The sequence below is a fragment of the Tamandua tetradactyla genome, chromosome 4 (genome assembly GCF_023851605.1).
Source record: "Tamandua tetradactyla isolate mTamTet1 chromosome 4, mTamTet1.pri, whole genome shotgun sequence".
NCBI lineage: Eukaryota > Metazoa > Chordata > Mammalia > Pilosa > Myrmecophagidae > Tamandua > Tamandua tetradactyla.
Window position 1 is genome coordinate 199,730,014 of NC_135330.1, and position 17,129 is coordinate 199,747,142.

At 41.2% G+C, this 17,129-nt stretch overlaps 1 protein-coding gene across 7 annotated transcripts in view; it reads left to right on the top strand.

Moving 5' to 3' along the window:
* The window catches only part of NBEA (neurobeachin), a 752,331-nt gene that overhangs the window by 129,737 nt on the left and 605,465 nt on the right, over positions 1 to 17,129 (top strand). The gene's annotated exons all lie outside the window — the stretch shown is intronic.

Sequence of the window (17,129 nt, forward strand, 5' to 3'; positions counted from 1 at the left end):
AGAGGTAAATTTGGAAGAGTAAAGTTTTAGAAGGAACAGTATAAAATACGTGGCTGAAAGTACTCCACGTCAGCGTCTGGTTTTTCTTGTCCTTTGGACTAGATGAGGTGTGTGCAGCAGCAAGTGCCCTGATTTTGCAAAAGCATTTATTTAATATGATTCACCATGCTTTCTGTTTCCAAAATGAGGACTTAGTACAATCTGCTTATAATAACCAGTTACATTAAGGCAAAAGCATTCACACTTCCGAAAAAGTTTTGGGTTTTTTTTTTTTCAATTCATTTTTAAGTGTAGTACTTAGGGAAATGCGTAAGGATTTAATTTAGATCATATTAAGGATTTTGACATCCCAAACTATTTGGACTTGAGATAGCATTGTACATTGTAAATCAAAGTATCTTTAATTTTCAGGGAGTGTATATCTTGTATTGAAGTTTTCTTAATTCTTTGAACTTAATGTTTAAATAGTCACTGTGAAAATTGTCATATGAAAAAGGAGTCTTAAATACTAAAAGGATTCCTTCTTTTGCTGTTGTAAATTTTGCATTGCTATTACAGTTTTTATTTTTGTGTTCTGTATTGAACCTGGGACAGCTTGAATTTGCCCTAATTCAAAGAGCATTGTTTTTCCAGTGATTGTAATAGCCGTAATTATAATGAATGCCAGTAGTGCTGTCATTTTTATGCCCAAGTGAAAATAGTTACTGTCATCTTTTGTCCCTGTCATTTGATTTGTTCTGCCAGCCTTAGAAACGCATTTTCTCCATGAGCCTGTGCTTGGGCTGGAGCCGTGGGCTGGCTGCCTTAGCCTTGTCGGGAGTGTGTCCGTGGGCAGCGTTTTGAATGAACGTTCCATGTGCTGTGCTTTTCTGCTACTCCACATCATTCCACAAAATATCTGAAGTGATGCTTTTTTCAAATAAAATGATATCAAATAACATGAGAATCAAGCCAACGAAATATAAAAAAAAGTAGGGAATGAAGAGAATAAATGCTGAATGATTTCTAGAGTGAAATTCCAGAGTGGCGGAGCTTCCCGGCAGCAGTGGGAAAGTGGGCTGTGGACAGTCCCGTAACTTCGGTGCAGAAAGGCGCACGGTCCGGCAGCCGCGTGGGCTGCACTGTCAGGTGGCTTTCGGTTGTCGCCCTTTGTGGTATGACGCGTGTTGGGAGCTGCGTCCATGGCTGTGTGTGCAGCTGCCACACAGTGCCCAGCAGCTTCCAGGCACCCGACCTCCCTCCCTGCAGGGCGCCTGGGGAAGCCAGCGCTCGCGGTTCTGGGCGCCATGGGCAGGGGCCTTGTGCCGCATGTGGAAGTGGTCCCCTCTGTGCCACTGGCTTGCTGGGAGCCCTCGTTCATGGAGGTTGATGGCAGAGCCCTGGGTGCGTGTGCGTTTCACAGCTTGAAAGTGCTATAAGCACAGTTCCTCGCATGCAGGCATCTGCAGAGCTGTTGACACTAAGAAGTTTTCTTTGGTCGTTAGGAGAATGGCAGGAGAGAGGCTAGGACGGCAGTGAAGCTCACACTCGTGTGTGACCGCGGAGCCACAGCTGTGTGGCTCACGCTCATGTGCTTCCTCCCCCTTGGTGGGCGAGCGTGCTGCAGGTGCTCCTGCACAGGCCGGGGCACCCCGCTGAGGCTGCAGTGGAATTTTTAAGGTGTGTGGGATATAATAATTAGCTGAAATTTGGTTTAAATCACAAGTAAAGGGAAATTTAAATTAAGTGTTATGTAATGACATAATATATTTGTTGCCTCAAATTATATGGAACTTTCTGTAATTGTAATGGTCACACTCTCTTTCCTATGATTCTAAACTTAATGTAGATAACATGTCAGTATCTATGTCCTGAAGTAAATGAAACAAATGGATTCTCCCCCCAAAATGTCATCAAACTGTGCATACTATGGAGCATGGCCCAAATGATTTTATTTCTGTGGAATGTCTGTTTATTTATTTTAGTTAGAGGTGTTGTGGAGTTACACAGCAATCGTGCATAAACTACAGGATTTCATATTAGCATCTTGCATTGACGTGATCCTGTTTGAGTTGATGAAAACATTCTTATAACTGTGCTATCAGCCAGACTCCATGGTTTAACTCAGGGTTCACTGAGTTGTGCAGTCAGGGGTTTTAAAATTTTTATTCTAGGAGTATATGTACTACCTAAAATTCCCCTTCTAACCACATTCACGCATGCAGTTCGGTGCTGTCGGTTGCAGTGGGTGTTTAGCTCCCTGCAGAAGGCAGCTGGACGTGGTGCAGTTCACCTGGCTGTGCCCTCCCTGGCCTGCCCCTCCCACCCCGCCCTGCCTCTCCCCTCCTTGGCCCCTCCCTAGCCCGCCCTGCCCCCCCACCTTGCCCCTCCCCTGCCTGCCTTCCCTGGCCTGCCCCTCCCTGCCCTGCCCTCCCCAACCTGTCCCCCTCCCTGCCCCTCCCCGGCCTGCCCCTCCCCACCCTCCCCGCCCCTCTCCCCTCTGCCCCTCCCCTCCCTGCCCCTCCCCAGCCTGTCCCTCCCCGGCCTGCCCCTCCCTTCCCTGCCCTTCCTGGCCTGCCCCTCCCTGCCCCGTCCCCTGGAACCTGAACTCTGTTCTGACCCTGAGTTTGCTAGTTCTCATGATGCCTGGTCTGAATAGTGTTGTTTGTCACAGGCTGTTCTGCACTTGCTTGTTTTCCACAAGCAGTAAATGTGGAGCGCATCATTTTTCACTTAAATAAATCCTTAGGTTGGGAAATGACTTTTTTCAAAATACAGAAATTGTCACTTGTGCCTTCGCTTAGAATGGTAAAATTTACTGTGAGTTACGTTTATGGAAGGACCCATGTTCCTTGGGTTATTGAAGGACACACAGTTATGACGTCTTGTACAAATATAAGGCGGCCTTTTAGCAAAAGCTTGCAAAACAGATTTTAATCAAGTTTTGGTGTTTTCTGATTTATTATTTAACATTTCCTGGTTGTCATGTAACTGCCTGTGGTAAGCAGTTAGGCTCCATTGTGAGGTATTTGAATAATTAATGTGGTTAGTTCTCCATTCAAGACAATGTTAGCTTAATGGTTTTTCTCAGTTTATCATATTATAATTGAAGGTTAACTGATATGAGAAAATGTACAAAATTAAAAATCACTTTGGAGGGTTTTACAATAGCTGCATGGAGGTTTAAACTTCTAAGAAACCGGTCTTCTCACATGGTGGCCACGGTGAGCTCTGAACACCACACAGAAACCTCCCCAGCAGCTCTAGAGATGGAACAAACTGGAGCGGGATGGGGGGGAGTCGGAAGGGAACCCAGCATGGTGTAACGTCCCATTGTTTACTCTGATAGAGAAACATCCCATCCAGAGAAATTAGGGTAGCAGCACTAAACGGACGGTCCCAGGCAAGAGACCGCCAGAACAGGGCTTGGGTTCTGCAGTTACAGAGTCTGGGCCCAGGGACCTGGCTGAGCCCTGAAAGTGCGCCTGGGCAGGGGCCTGTGAGGCACCGGGACTGGGGTGGGGTCTGCTCCCCCTGAGATGAATCAACTCATGACTGGATCCAGACAAATGCATGCACCTCTCCCGCCCCGCCCCCCCCCCCAAACGAAAGCATCAGCCGATTCTCCAGAGTCTTGCCTATCACCCAAAATTGCTCATCCTGTGAGGGGCCGGGAAAACATGCCAACCCCAGATGACCCAGATGTTGGAATTTTCATACAGGAATCTTGGGAAGCTGTTGTAACTAGGGAGTGAAGAAACATTTGCTGGGATATAAAGATAGTGACTGCAGTGGGATACCCAAAATGAAATTACAAAGTCAGAGTCATGTCTTCTTGAACCTAAGGTTAGTAAGTATCCGGTATTTAATTTTCCCCAGTGTCTCTTGCCAATCAAAGGTAAGCTGAATTCACGTGGAAGGAGAAACGTGTGTTTGCAGGTGCGTGGCTGCAAGTTGGGCTCCATGTGAACAGGACGCACTCCCTGACTCCCCTCTTCCTTCCTGTGGGAGATATGCTGGTGTGGGGCTGCACAGGTGAACCTACAGACAAAGTCCTTGCCTTAAGGAGGTGGTGGTGAATATACTCGTGGGAGGAGACAGACCAAGCAAGAAGAGGGAAGGAGAACACACACTGCTTGCTGTAAGGTGGTAAGTGCTACAAGAAAACTAAAGCAGGTGCAAACGATGACAAATGGCAGACTGCAGATTTTAGAGAGGGATGAGAGACTGTCTCGCCAAATACCCACAGGAGGTGAAGTTGGAGGCAGCACCTGTGCTTCTGGGGAGGCACATTGGCCTGACAAGTGAGGGTGCAAGTGCGCAGGGGCTTTCCTGGCAGATAGCATGGCAGACGGAAGGTTCCTGTGGCTCGGGGGGAGGGAGGGAGTAAGGACGGGAGTGGCCAGGAGACAGGTTCACAGGGCAGTTGAAGATTGCAGGTGATGTCTGGCACTTGGGTTTTTATTCACCAGCTAGAGAAAAAGCCCCTGGAGTCTTGAGTGGAGTGACTTGGCTTGATGTCAGTTTTAACAGAACTGTTCTGGCTGCTGTGTTATGAGGAGGCTAGTTAAGAAGGAGGCCACTGGATTATTCAGTGTCGGGTAATGAGCATGAGGGCAGTGGGAGGCAGCAGGACGTGTAGGATTTTAGATAAAGCATACCTAAGAGAACCTCAAGAGGTTGCCTGTGAAGCCGGCAGGATGATCCATCACAGCGAGTGGGGAGTGAGAGAAGACCCAAGGATGGCCCCAAGAATCTTAGCCTGCACAGACTGAATTGATGGAATTGTCATTTATGGATGAAGATAATGTTCTTTCAGAATTCCAAGAGAAACACTGTATTTGATGTAAACTTAGATAATGGTTCTCGGTTGGGGAGTACAGTTCAGCTTTGTATTGTTCTAGTTCATTTCATCCAGAGCAGTTGTCTCTTCCCTACTCTTTCACCGTTTTCTTTCCTTTGAGATACTACTATGGTTGTTGGCTCTTTCATCTCCTACGTATTTGCTTTTACTGTTTTATACGTTTACTTGTATGTCTGGTATTTTTTGTAAATAAAAATATTTTGGAAACAAAACTTTGAGCAGTGTATTTTTTTATATAGCCTATTGTCATATAAGCTTCCTTTTCAAAGTAGCATTTATTTTAAACTATCATATTTTAGATGATTTGTCCTTCCAGTCAGTGCCTTTTGGGAGATATATAAGTATTCCAAATATGCTACCATTTTTCAAATTAGCTTGTAGTTCCTCTTTGGAATTGCCTCCTGGGTCAGTTTTGAAGTGACATAAGAAATGGTTCTCCTGACTTCAGAGTTACACTGTATTTGTGTTGAAAACATCAGAATCATCAAGCGTGGCTTCAAGTTGGTTTTCTTTTTCCAAAAATTAAATGCAGACCTTGAGCTAGTTAGTTTACTTTCAAGGAGATCTGAAAATGCTTAATGAAAATCACTTCTAGAAGTAGTCTTTTGAGTGCTAGAATATACGTGTTAATAGTTCTGATGTGACTCTGGTGAAGGACGCACTCATTGATCCTATTTGTTTAGGTGTGTTTGCTGTAAAAAAGTAGGCCAGTGCTTTACAGCTGGACTGTGTATTTAGAATACTGGAGTTTCAGTGCTGAGAAAAGTGCTCCATTTTTCTGAAGTTCTAATTTTTTTCCGCAGAACTTTCTTTATTAACCTATATACAGTTTTTTTTTTTAACCTATTGGCCTTAAATAAAAATGGGTAATCCCTGCAGGGTTTAAATGCAGTTAATACATATCCTGAATATACCAGCAACTTCTTCCTCCATCAGCTTGGGCTAATGGTGCTACCTTTAGTTCCCGTGAAGCAGTAGAATTGAATGCCAATTTCCTATCACACAAAGATCTTCAATGACTGCTTTTAAAGTATCATTATAAACCCAAAAATTTAAACCTATTTGAGGTATTTCAGTTCATATAAAGTATTGTCCCATTTGACGTGCAAATTGTGCCATCTTTGGCTGAGGGGTATCTCTTGTTCCTTCTTCTGTGACCTGTGTTCCCGGATGGCTTCCTTGCTGTCTCCTGTGGCATACGGCTTCAGGCTCTTCCTGAACATTTTCTCCAAGAATCCCTCATTTCTGTTAGTGGTAAGCACAATCCGGGTGCCGTGCCCTCTCCTTGCTCTGGAACTGGCCATTGTTTTCACACCTCCAGCTCACACCAGGACTGCTGGGTTTTCCCGTGATCCCTCTCAGTTGAACCAGCACCACCTCTCCAGTGCAGGGAGAGCTCTGGTTGTCAGGGACACAGAAGGCGACAGAACTGGAATGGCAGTCCTCCCCCTGTGGCGCTCGGAGCAGCAGTACCGATGCCGGTGCTCCCCGAGCAGGATGGTGACAGAGAACGGCTCGTTTTTGCCTTTGTTCGCTCCATACTTCCTCGCTCTTCTTTCTTTAGTGGGACTGTGTCTCCGTTGCAATCGTGTCTGTCACGGTCCATTTCTCCTCTGTGGTCTGTCCTTTAATGGTGGTTCTATGAGGATCTCTCTGAGGCTCGTGGGAGTCAATGCCCATCGTACAGCGGGATCTCCAGGGCTCACGGGAACTATTTCAGAGGACCTGCAGTTGGCACCAGCTTATCAGGGACCTTTACTATGGAAAGTCCCTGAGCTTGGCTGTAAAATCCTTGAGTAACCGTTTGTTTCTTTGAATGTCTTAAGTCTATTACTAATTTACTTCTGGCATGAAGTATTGGTGGTTTAAGTTTGATGGCAATCTAATATTCTGTTAGAAGGCACTTGTTCTTTTTGCCTGTATGTTCACAGTATTTTAAAATTTTTCTCTAAATTCACTAAATTAAAGAAAGTGTCTTGGTGTTGGTCATTCTGAATTGATTTCTCAGATATGTGGTGTGTATTTTGAATACTTATAGTTTGGTATCTTTTTATATTTCAGTTAAGTTTTCTTATGGTGTTTGATATGTGCTGTTTCTATGTGTGATTTTCTTCAGAGATTGAAGATAGTTTTGATCTGTTTTGTTTATCTTTAGTTATGGAGACTTTGTTTTGAATTTTTATTTCTTTCGCTTCTATTTTTCCTACTCTGTTTTTTTTTTAAATGTAAAAATAAAGCTTACAGGACATACTGGGTAAATAGGCTCTGTAGCCGTGGCAGTGGTGGACGCGGATGGGCCCCACCCCGAGCCCGGGTGAACAGAGATCTCCGCGGCCACCAGCCTCATCCTGGGCTGCAGCACCCCGCCGCTCCTGAGCTGACAGCCTTGGGATCGCCACACATGCTGATCCTTCTACATGCAGTGCCTCCCTCCCTCCTGCACTTGAAAAATTTGGGGGCACTTCCAGAGAAGATGGCGGCTTAGTAAGACGCGCGGATCTTAGTTCCTCCTCCAGAACAGCTACTAGGGGAGTAGAAACGATACAGAACAGCTCCTGGAGCCACGACAGAGATCAAAAAGACAGCATACCCCATCCTGGAACGGCCGACTGGCTGGGAGAAACTGCTCCGGTGAGATCACCGAGGGGCGTGGCCTTCGCCGGGCCAGGGCGGCAAGCAGCTGGAGTCCCTCCCTTCCTCCTTCCCGGGCCAGCTGGGAGAAGTGGACAGGCGGTCCCCTCAAGCCGCGGCAGCTGGCAACACCACCAGGCGCGGCCCCCCGGACCAACTGGGAGAATTGGATTGGAGATCCCCAGGCCACAGAGAACGGTGACCGAGGTCCCTTCCAGACATGTGACTTACCGGTCCGGCTGGGAACGGTGCACTCTCCCGGGCTGCAGCGGCTGGCGCCCTCCCGCCACGCTTGGCGCCCAGGGCCGACTAGGAGATTCGGACGGGCGCTCTCTCGGGCTGCGGCGGCTGGCGACCCTCACCGCGTTCGGATCCCCGGGCTGGCTAGCACTCTTCCAAGCCACTTCGGCTGGTGAACCTCCTCCACAGCGAGAGTTTTCCAAAGTTAAAGGACCCACAGCACCTTTTACTGGTGGGACCCGCAGACAAACATGTGCCACGAGCACCACCTACTGGGAAGGATAAGAAAAACAGAACCCAGAGATTTCACAGAAAAATCTTTCAACCTGTTGGGTCCAACACCCAGGGAAATCTGACTAAATACCCAGACACCAGCAGAAGATAACGGATCACGCTCAGAAAATTGAAAATATGGCCCAGTCAAAGGAACAAACCACTAGTTCAAATGAGATACAGGAGCTGAGACAACTAATGCTGAATATACGAACAGAAATGGAAAACCTCTTCAAAAATGAAATCGATAAATTGAGGGAGGACATGAAGAAGACATGGGCTGAACACAAAGAAGAAATAGAAAAACTGAAAAAACAAATCACAGAACTTATGGAAGTGAAGGATAAAGTAGAAAAGATGGAAAAAACAATGGATACCTACAATGATAGATTTAAAGAGACAGAAGATAGAATTAGTGATTTGGAGGATGGAACATCCGAAGTCCAAAAAGAAAAAGAAACTATCGGGAAAAGAATGGAAAAATTTGAACAGAGTATCAGGGAACTGAAGGACAATATGAAGCGCACATATATACATGTTCTGGGTGTCCCAGAAGGAGAAGAGAAGGGAAAAGGAGGAGAAAAACTAATGGAAGAAATTATCACTGAAAATTTCCCAACTCTTATGAAAGACCTAAAATTACATATCCAAGAAGTGCAACGCACCCCAAAGAGAATAGATCTAAATAGGCATTCTCCAAGACACTTACTAGTTAGAATATCAAAGGTCAAAGAGAAAGAGAGGATCTTGAAAGCAGCAAGAGAAAAACAATCCATCACATACAAGGGAAACCCAGTAAGACTATGTGTAGATTTCTCAGCAGAAACCATGGAGGCTAGAAGACAGTGGGATGATATATTTAAATTACTAAAAGAGAAAAACTGCCAACCAAGACTCCTATATCCAGCAAAATTGTCCTTCAAAAATGAGGGAGAAATTAAAACATTTTCAGACAAAAAGTCACTGAGAGAATTTGTGACTAACAGACCAGCTCTGCAAGAAATACTAAAAGAAGCACTAGAGTCAGATATGAAAAGACAGAAGAGAGAGGTATGGAGAAGAGTGTAGAAAGAAGGAAAGTCAGATATGATATCTATAATACAAAAGGCAAAATGGTAGAGGAAAATATTATCCAAACAGTAATAACACTAAATGTTAATGGACTGAATTTCCCAATCAAAAGACATAGACTGGCAGAATGGATTAAAAAACAGGATCCTTCTCTATGCTGTCTACAGGAAACACATCTTAGACCCAAAGATAAACATAGGTTGAAAGTGAAAGGTTGGGAAAAGATATTTCATGCAAATAACAACCAGAAAAGAGCAGGAGTAGCTATACTAATATCCAACAAATTAGACTTCAAATGTAAAACAGTTAAAAGAGACAAAGAAGGACACTATCTACTAATAAAAGGAACAATTAAACAAGAAGACATAACAATCATAAACATTTATGCACCGAACTAGAATGCCCCAAAATACATGAGGAATACAGTGCAAACACTGAAAAGGGAAATAGACAAATATACCATAAAACTTGGAGACTTCAATTCCCAACTCTCATCAATGGACAGAACATCTAGACAGAGGATCAATAAAGAAATAGAGAATCTGAATATTACTATAAATGAGCTAGACTTAACAGACATTTATAGGACATTACATCCCACAACAGCAGGATACACCTTTTTCTCAAGTGTTCATGCATCATTCTCAAAGATAGACCATATGCTGGGTCACAAAGCAAGTCTTAACAAATTTAAAAAGATTGGAATCATACACAACACTTTCTCGGATCATAAAGGAATGAAGTTGGAAATCAATAATAGGCAGAGTGCCAGAAAATCCACAGATAGCGTGGAGGCTCAACAACACACTCTTAAACAACGAGTGGGTCAAAGAAGAAATTGCAAGAGAAATTAGTAAATACCTCGAGGCGAATAAAAATGAAAACACAACATATCAAAACTTATGGGACGCAGCAAAGGCAGTGCTAAGAGGGAAATTTATTGCCCTAAATGCCTATATCAGAAAAGAAGAAAAGGCAAAAATTCAGGAATTAACTGTCCACTTGGAAGAACTGGAGAAAGAACAGCAAACTAACCCCAAATCAAGCAAAAGGAAAGAAATAACAAAGATTAGAGCAGAAATAAATGAAATTGAAAACATGAGAACAATAGAGAAAATCAATAAGACCAGAAGTTGGTTCTATGAGAAAATCAATAAGATTGATGGGCGCTTAGCAAGATTGACAAAAAGAAGAAGAGAGAGGATGCAAATAAATAAGATCAGAAATGGAAGAGGAGACATAACTACTGACCTCACAGAAATAAAGGAGGTAATAACAGGATAGTATGAACAACTTTACGCTAATAAATACAACAATTTAGATGAAATGGACGGGTTCCTGGAAAGGCATGAACAATCAACTTTGACTCAAGGAGACATAGATGACCTCAACAAACCAATCACAAGTAAAGAAATTGAATTAGTCATTCAAAAACTTCCTAAAAAGAAAAGTCCAGGAACAGACGGCTTCACATGTGAATTCTATCAGCCATTCCAGAAAGAATTAGTACCAACTCTCCTCAAACTCTTCACAAAAATCGAAGCGGAGGGAAAGCTACCTAATTCATTCTATGAAGCCAACATCACCCTCATACCAAAACCAGGCAAAGATATTACAAAAAAAGAAAACTATAGACCAATCTCTCTAGTGAATATAGATGCAAATATCCTCAATAAAATTCTAGCAAATTGAATCCAACAACACATTAACAGAATTATACATCATGACCAAGTAGCATTCATCCCAGGTATGCAAGGATGGTTCAACATAAGAAAATCAATTAATGTAATACACCATATCAACAAATCAAAGCAGAAAAATCACATGATCATCTCAATTGATGCAGAGAAGGCATCTGACAAGATTCAACATCCTTTCCTGTTGAAAACACTTCAAAAGATAGGAATACAAGGGAACTTCCTTAAAATGATAGAGGGAATATATGAAAAACCCACAGCTAATATCATCCTCAATGGGGAAAAATTGAAAACTTTCCCCCTAAGATCAGGAACAAGACAAGGATGTCCACTATCACCACTATTATTCAACATTGTGTTGGAGGTTCTAGCCAGAGCAATTAGACAAGTAAAAGAAATACAAGGCATCAAAATTGGAAAGGAAGAAGTAAAACTATCACTGTTTGCAGACGATATGATACTATACGTTGAAAACCCAGAAAAATCCACAACAAAACTACTAGAGCTAATAAATGAGTACAGCAAAGTAGCAGGTTACAAGATCAACATTCAAAAATCTGTAGCATTTCTATACACTAGTAATGAACAAGCTGAGGGGGAAATCAAGAAACGAATCCCATTTACAATTGCAACTAAAAGAATAAAATACCTAGGAATAAATTTAACTAAAGAGACAAAAAGCCTATATAAAGAAAACTACAAATAACTGCTAAAAGAAATCACAGAAGACCTAAATAGATGGAAGGGCATACCGTGTTCATGGACTGGAAGACTAAATATAGTTAAGATGTCAATCCTACCTAAATTGATTTACAGATTCAATGCAATACCAATCAAAATCCCAACAACTTATTTTTCAGAAATAGAAAAACCAATAAGCAAATTTATGTGGAAGGACAGGGTGCCCCGAATTGCTAAAAACATCTTGAAGAAAAAAAACGAAACTGGAGGTCTCACGCTGCCTGACTTTAAGGCATATTATGAAGCCACAGTGGTCAAAACAGCATGGTATTGGCATAAAGATAGATATATCGACCAATGGAATTGAATAGAGTGCTCAGATATAGACCCTCTCATCTATGGCCATTTGATCTTTGATAAGGCAGTCAAGCCAACTCACCTGGGACAGAACAGTCTCTTCAATAAATGGTGCCTAGAGAACTGGATATCCATATGCAAAAGAATGAAAGAGGACCCATATCTCACACCCTATATAAAAGTTAACTCAAAATGAATTAAAGATCTAAACATTAGGTCTAAGACCATAAAACAGTTAGAGGAAAATATAGGAAGATAGCTTATGAAACTTACATTTGGAGGTGGTTTTATGGACCTTAAACCTAAAGAAAGAGCACTGAAGACATAAATAAATAAATGGGAGCTCCTCAAAATTAAACATTTTTGTGCATCAAAGAACTTCATCAAGAAAGTAGAAAGACAGCCTACACAATGGGAGACAATATTTGGAAACAACATATCAGATAAAGGTCTGGTATCCAGAATTTATAAAGAGATTGTCCCAACTCAACAACAAAAAGACAGCCAACCCAATTACAAAATGGGAAAAAGACTTGAACAGACACCTCTCAGAAGAGGAAATACAAATGGCCAAAAGGCACATGAAGAGATGCTCAATGTCCCTGGACATTAGAGAAATGCAAATCAAAACCACAATGAGATATCATCTCACACCCACCAGAATGGCCATTATCAACAAAACAGAAAATGGCAAGTCCTGGAGAGGATGCGGAGAAACAGGCACACTTATACACTGTTGGTGGGAATGTCAAATGGTGCAACCACTGTGAAAGGCAGTTTGGTGGTTCCTCAAAAAGCTGAATATAGAATTGCCATACGACCCAGCAATACCATTGCTGGGTATCTACTCAAAGGACTTAAGGGCAAAGACACAAACGAACATTTGCACACTAGTGTTTATAGCAGCGTTATTTATAATTGCAAAGAGATGGAAACAGCCAAAATGTCCATCAACAGACGAGTGGCTAAACAAACTGTGGCATATACATATGATGGAATATTATGCAGGTTTAAGACAGAATAAACTTATTAAGCATGTAATAATATGGATGGACCTAGAGAACATTATGCTGAGTGAGTCTAGCCAAAAACTAAAGGACAAGTACTATATCGTCCCACTGATGTGAACTGACATTCGAGAATAAACTTGGAATATGTCATTGGTAACAGAGTCCAGCAGGAGTTAGAAACAGGGTAAGATAATGGGTAATTGGAGCTGAAGAGATACAGACTGTGCAACAGGACTAGATATAAAACTCAGAAATGGACAGCACAATAATACCTAATTGTAAAGTAATCATGTTAAAACACTGAATGAAGCTGCATCTGAGCTATAGGTTTTTTTTTGTCTGTTTGTCTTTTTTTTTTTGTGCTATTATTATTTTTATTTTTTTCTCTATATTAACATTCTATATCTTTTTCTATTGTTTTGCTAGTTCTTCTAAATCGATGCAAATGTACTAAGAAATGATGATCATGCACTAGGTGACGATGTTAAAAATTACTGATTGCATATGTAGAATGGAATGATTTCTAAATGTTGGTTTAATTTCTTTTTTTTCTTTAAATTATAAAAAATAAATAAATAAATAAATAAAGCTTACAGAAAAGTTGGAAATATGGTGCCCATAATTTTTTTCCTGACAGGTTTATTTGAGAAGTTGCTGATGTGCTGCTCTGTCATCCCTAAATATTTTGCAATATGTTCTTACAAGGACATTTGATTTTGATAAAGCATGAACTCAGGAAGTTAACATTGATGTGCTACCTTCGTCTAATCCTCAGACCACATTACAGTTTTGTGACTCGTCCCAAAATGTTCATTTGTGACATATACATGGTAATGTGACTTCAGTGTGCCAGATCGGTCACGTGTGCAGTCTTTCCTGCATTCCCGCGTGGACACCTGCTCACCTCCTTGGGCGCCCTCCTCACCTGCTTGGCTCCGAGTCCTCCTCTGGGCTGCCCCCCCCTTGGTGGTAGCACCCCCAGATAGCAACGCCCCGCGCTCTGCTTATGTTTCGTCACCCAGTGCCTGGTACGCTAGCCTGAGACAAGCGGCCTCCACGGCCTGCTCGGGCTCTGGCACGCTGAGCCACACCCCGTGTGGAGGGGCTCGCAGACCCCTTGACACTGGGGCACCTTCTGGGCAGAGGTCCTGCTCCTCCTGCGTGGGCCCTGACTCCCCACATGGGGTGGTCCCCCGATGGGGACACTGTCCTTTCTCGGCACATACCTGAAATACCTTTACACTGGCGTAGAATTCTGACCTCAGGACTGGGGAGCTCCCCTGGGGCTACCCTGTGACTCTGCTCATCATTTGACCTCCTTCAGCAAGCGACTCCTCTTCTACCCCTTTCTCTGTGTGCCCCTCGCCCCGGAGCTGACCCGTGCCAGTGTTGTCTGCTTGGGCTCAGTGGAGCGGGCACCCTTGTCTTGTGCCTTCCTGACCTTGGGAGAAAGCTTTCCAGCCTTACCATTAAGTAGGACGTCAGCTGTGGGTTTTCATAGATGTGCTCTGTCTGGTGGAGGAAGTTCCTTCTATTCCAAGTTTTTTGTTTGTTTTCATCATAAGAGGGTGTTGCTGTTACCGCATCTATTGAGGTGATCATGTGGTTTTGTTTATTAGCATATTTAGTATTAATATTGGTATTAATTTTCATATGTTGAACCAACCTTGCATTCCTGGGATTAATCTGAATTGGTTATGATGTTTACTCCTTTTTATATGTTGCTCCATTCAGTTTGTTAATATTTTGTTGAGAATTTTTGTGTCCATATTCATGAGACATATTGGTTATTTTCTTTCGATATCTAAGTTTGGTTTTGCTATCAGAGTAAAACTGGTATAATAAAATGATTTGGGAAATATTTCCAGCTCTTCAGCTTTTCAAAGTGTTTTTGAAGAATCAGTTCTTTTTAGAAAGTTTGATGGAATTGACCAGGAAATCCATGTGGGCCTGGGTGTCTGGTTATGGGCAGTTTTCTCACTTTTAATGTGATCTCTTCACTTGTTACTCAGGTTGTCTTATTTCTTTTGAGTTGGTTTTTGGTACTTTCTGTCTCTAGGAATTTTTCCATTTCACTTCAGTTGCTTAATTTATTGGCATACATATTGTTCATAGTAATACCTTATAACCCTTTCTATTTCTCTAAGGTTGTTGTAATATTTCCTCTTTTATTTCTAATTTTGGTAATTTGAGTTTTCTTTCTTTGGCACAGATAGTTGAAGCATTGTCAATTTTGTTGATCTTTTCAAAGAAACAGCTTTGGATTGCATTTATTATTGTTTTTTTCTGTTCTCCATTTATTTATTTTCTTAATCTTTATTATTTCCTTTCTTCTGCTTGCTTTAGATTTAATTTGTTCTTTTTCCTGTGTCATAAGGTGGAAGACTAGGTTATCGGTTTAAGATCTTACTTTTTAAAATTAGATGTTCACCGAAAAAAATTTCCTAGTAAATGCTGCTTCAGTTGCTACCTGTCAGTTTTGGTGTTCCTGTTTATTTTCATTCATCTCAAAGTATTTTCTTATTTTCCTTATGTTTTTTTCATTCATATATTTGTTATTTTGGTGGATATTTCTTTAATTTCCAGATATTTGTGATTTTCCCAAATTTGATTCTGTTACTGTTTTATATTTTGATTCCATTGTGGTCAGAAAACATACTTTGTGTTATTTCTCTGTTTTTCAACTTACTAAGTCTGTTTTATGGCCTAGCGTATGGTCTCTTCTGAAGAATGTTCCATGTGTATTTGAGAAGAAAGTATATTCTGCCGTTGTTTTGAGGGTGCTCTGGAGAAGTCTGGGAGGCCATCGTGGTTTATTGTGTGGCTCAAGCCATCTGCTTCCTTTTGGGCCTCTGCCTAGCTCTGCCCCTTACTGAAAGCTGTTCATTGACGCCTCAGACTGCTCTTGTCGAACTCTCTGTTTCTCCCCTCATTCTGTCAGTTTTTTCATTTACTTTGGTACTCTGTAGTTAGGTACACGAATGGTTATAATTTTTTTAAATTTTCAGTTGGAGTGAACCTTTTTTCTTTATAAAATATCCCTTTTTATCACTAGTAGTCTCTTGTTCTAAAGTCTATTTTATCTGATAAGAATAAACTCACTACAGCTTTCTTGTGGTTTTGTTTGTATGGGGTACGTTTATCCACCTTTTTACTTTAAATCTATTTGTATATTTGAATCTAAAGTTTGTCTACTGTAGACAGCATATTGTTGGATGTTGTTTTTTTTCTTTTTCTTTTTCAAGTCTGAGCATCTTTGTCTTTTGGTGAGATAATACATTCCATTTTAATGCATAAGGATGAAATTATATTATAAGGTAGTCCCTGATGTTATTATTGACATAGTTTGGATTTATATTTGCCATTTTGCTTTTTGTTTGATACATATGTTCATCCTTTATTTTTTGTTGTTCCTCAAGACCTCTTTTACTGCTTATTTTTCACTACGTGATCATTTTCTAGTGTAGCATTTTTCTTTAATGATTTTCTCAGTATTTTTTTCAATTTCTAGTTTTTGTTTTTTATTTATATTTTTAATGGTTGTTCCAGGGCTTACCACAGACATCTTAACTTATTAAAGATGTGCAAATGTTATTCTCTATATAGTCCTATTTCATTTTATCTATTTGTGTGATACTATTGTTATACTTATTACCCTGTAAATACTGCAAGCCTGACATTACATTGTTAGAATTAGTAATTATGTTTATTTGTGTTTTTTAAAGAAGCTGTGAGAATTAAGACGTACAGGCATGTATTTATGGCTTATCATTTTCAGTTGTTCCTCTGGATTTCAGTTGTCATCTGGAGACATTTCCCTAACTCCACCAACCTCTTTTGGTTCTATTATAATATATTATATTTCTGTATGTTACAAGCCCAACAATATATTATGTACCTATTGTTTTATATAGTTATTTTTCAAATCAATCAAGAGAAGAAAGGAGGAGACAGCTGATTTATGCTGTCTTTTATAACTACATAATTATCTTTGTTTTTTTCATGTGAATTTGAATTATTGTCTGAAGCTGCTGTGCTTTCTGTTTTTGCCATCATTTAGAATATTAATTTGTATTTTCTCAACAGATGTTAAGGTACAACTGTGTTTTTCTCAGTGATGTCTAAACACCGTAGTACTTCAGTGGAGCAGTTGTGAGGGTGTCTCCTACCTGTGTAAGCTGGTGTCGTCACCACTTCAGCTGATGTCTTACCTGTGAGATCTGCTTTGCTGCTTGAATGCACTGCACTCATCAGCCAGTTTCGACTGTGTCCCCTCAGCAAAAACTGCCCCTTGAAAGCACTGCTTTCCCTCAGTGGTGTATTAAT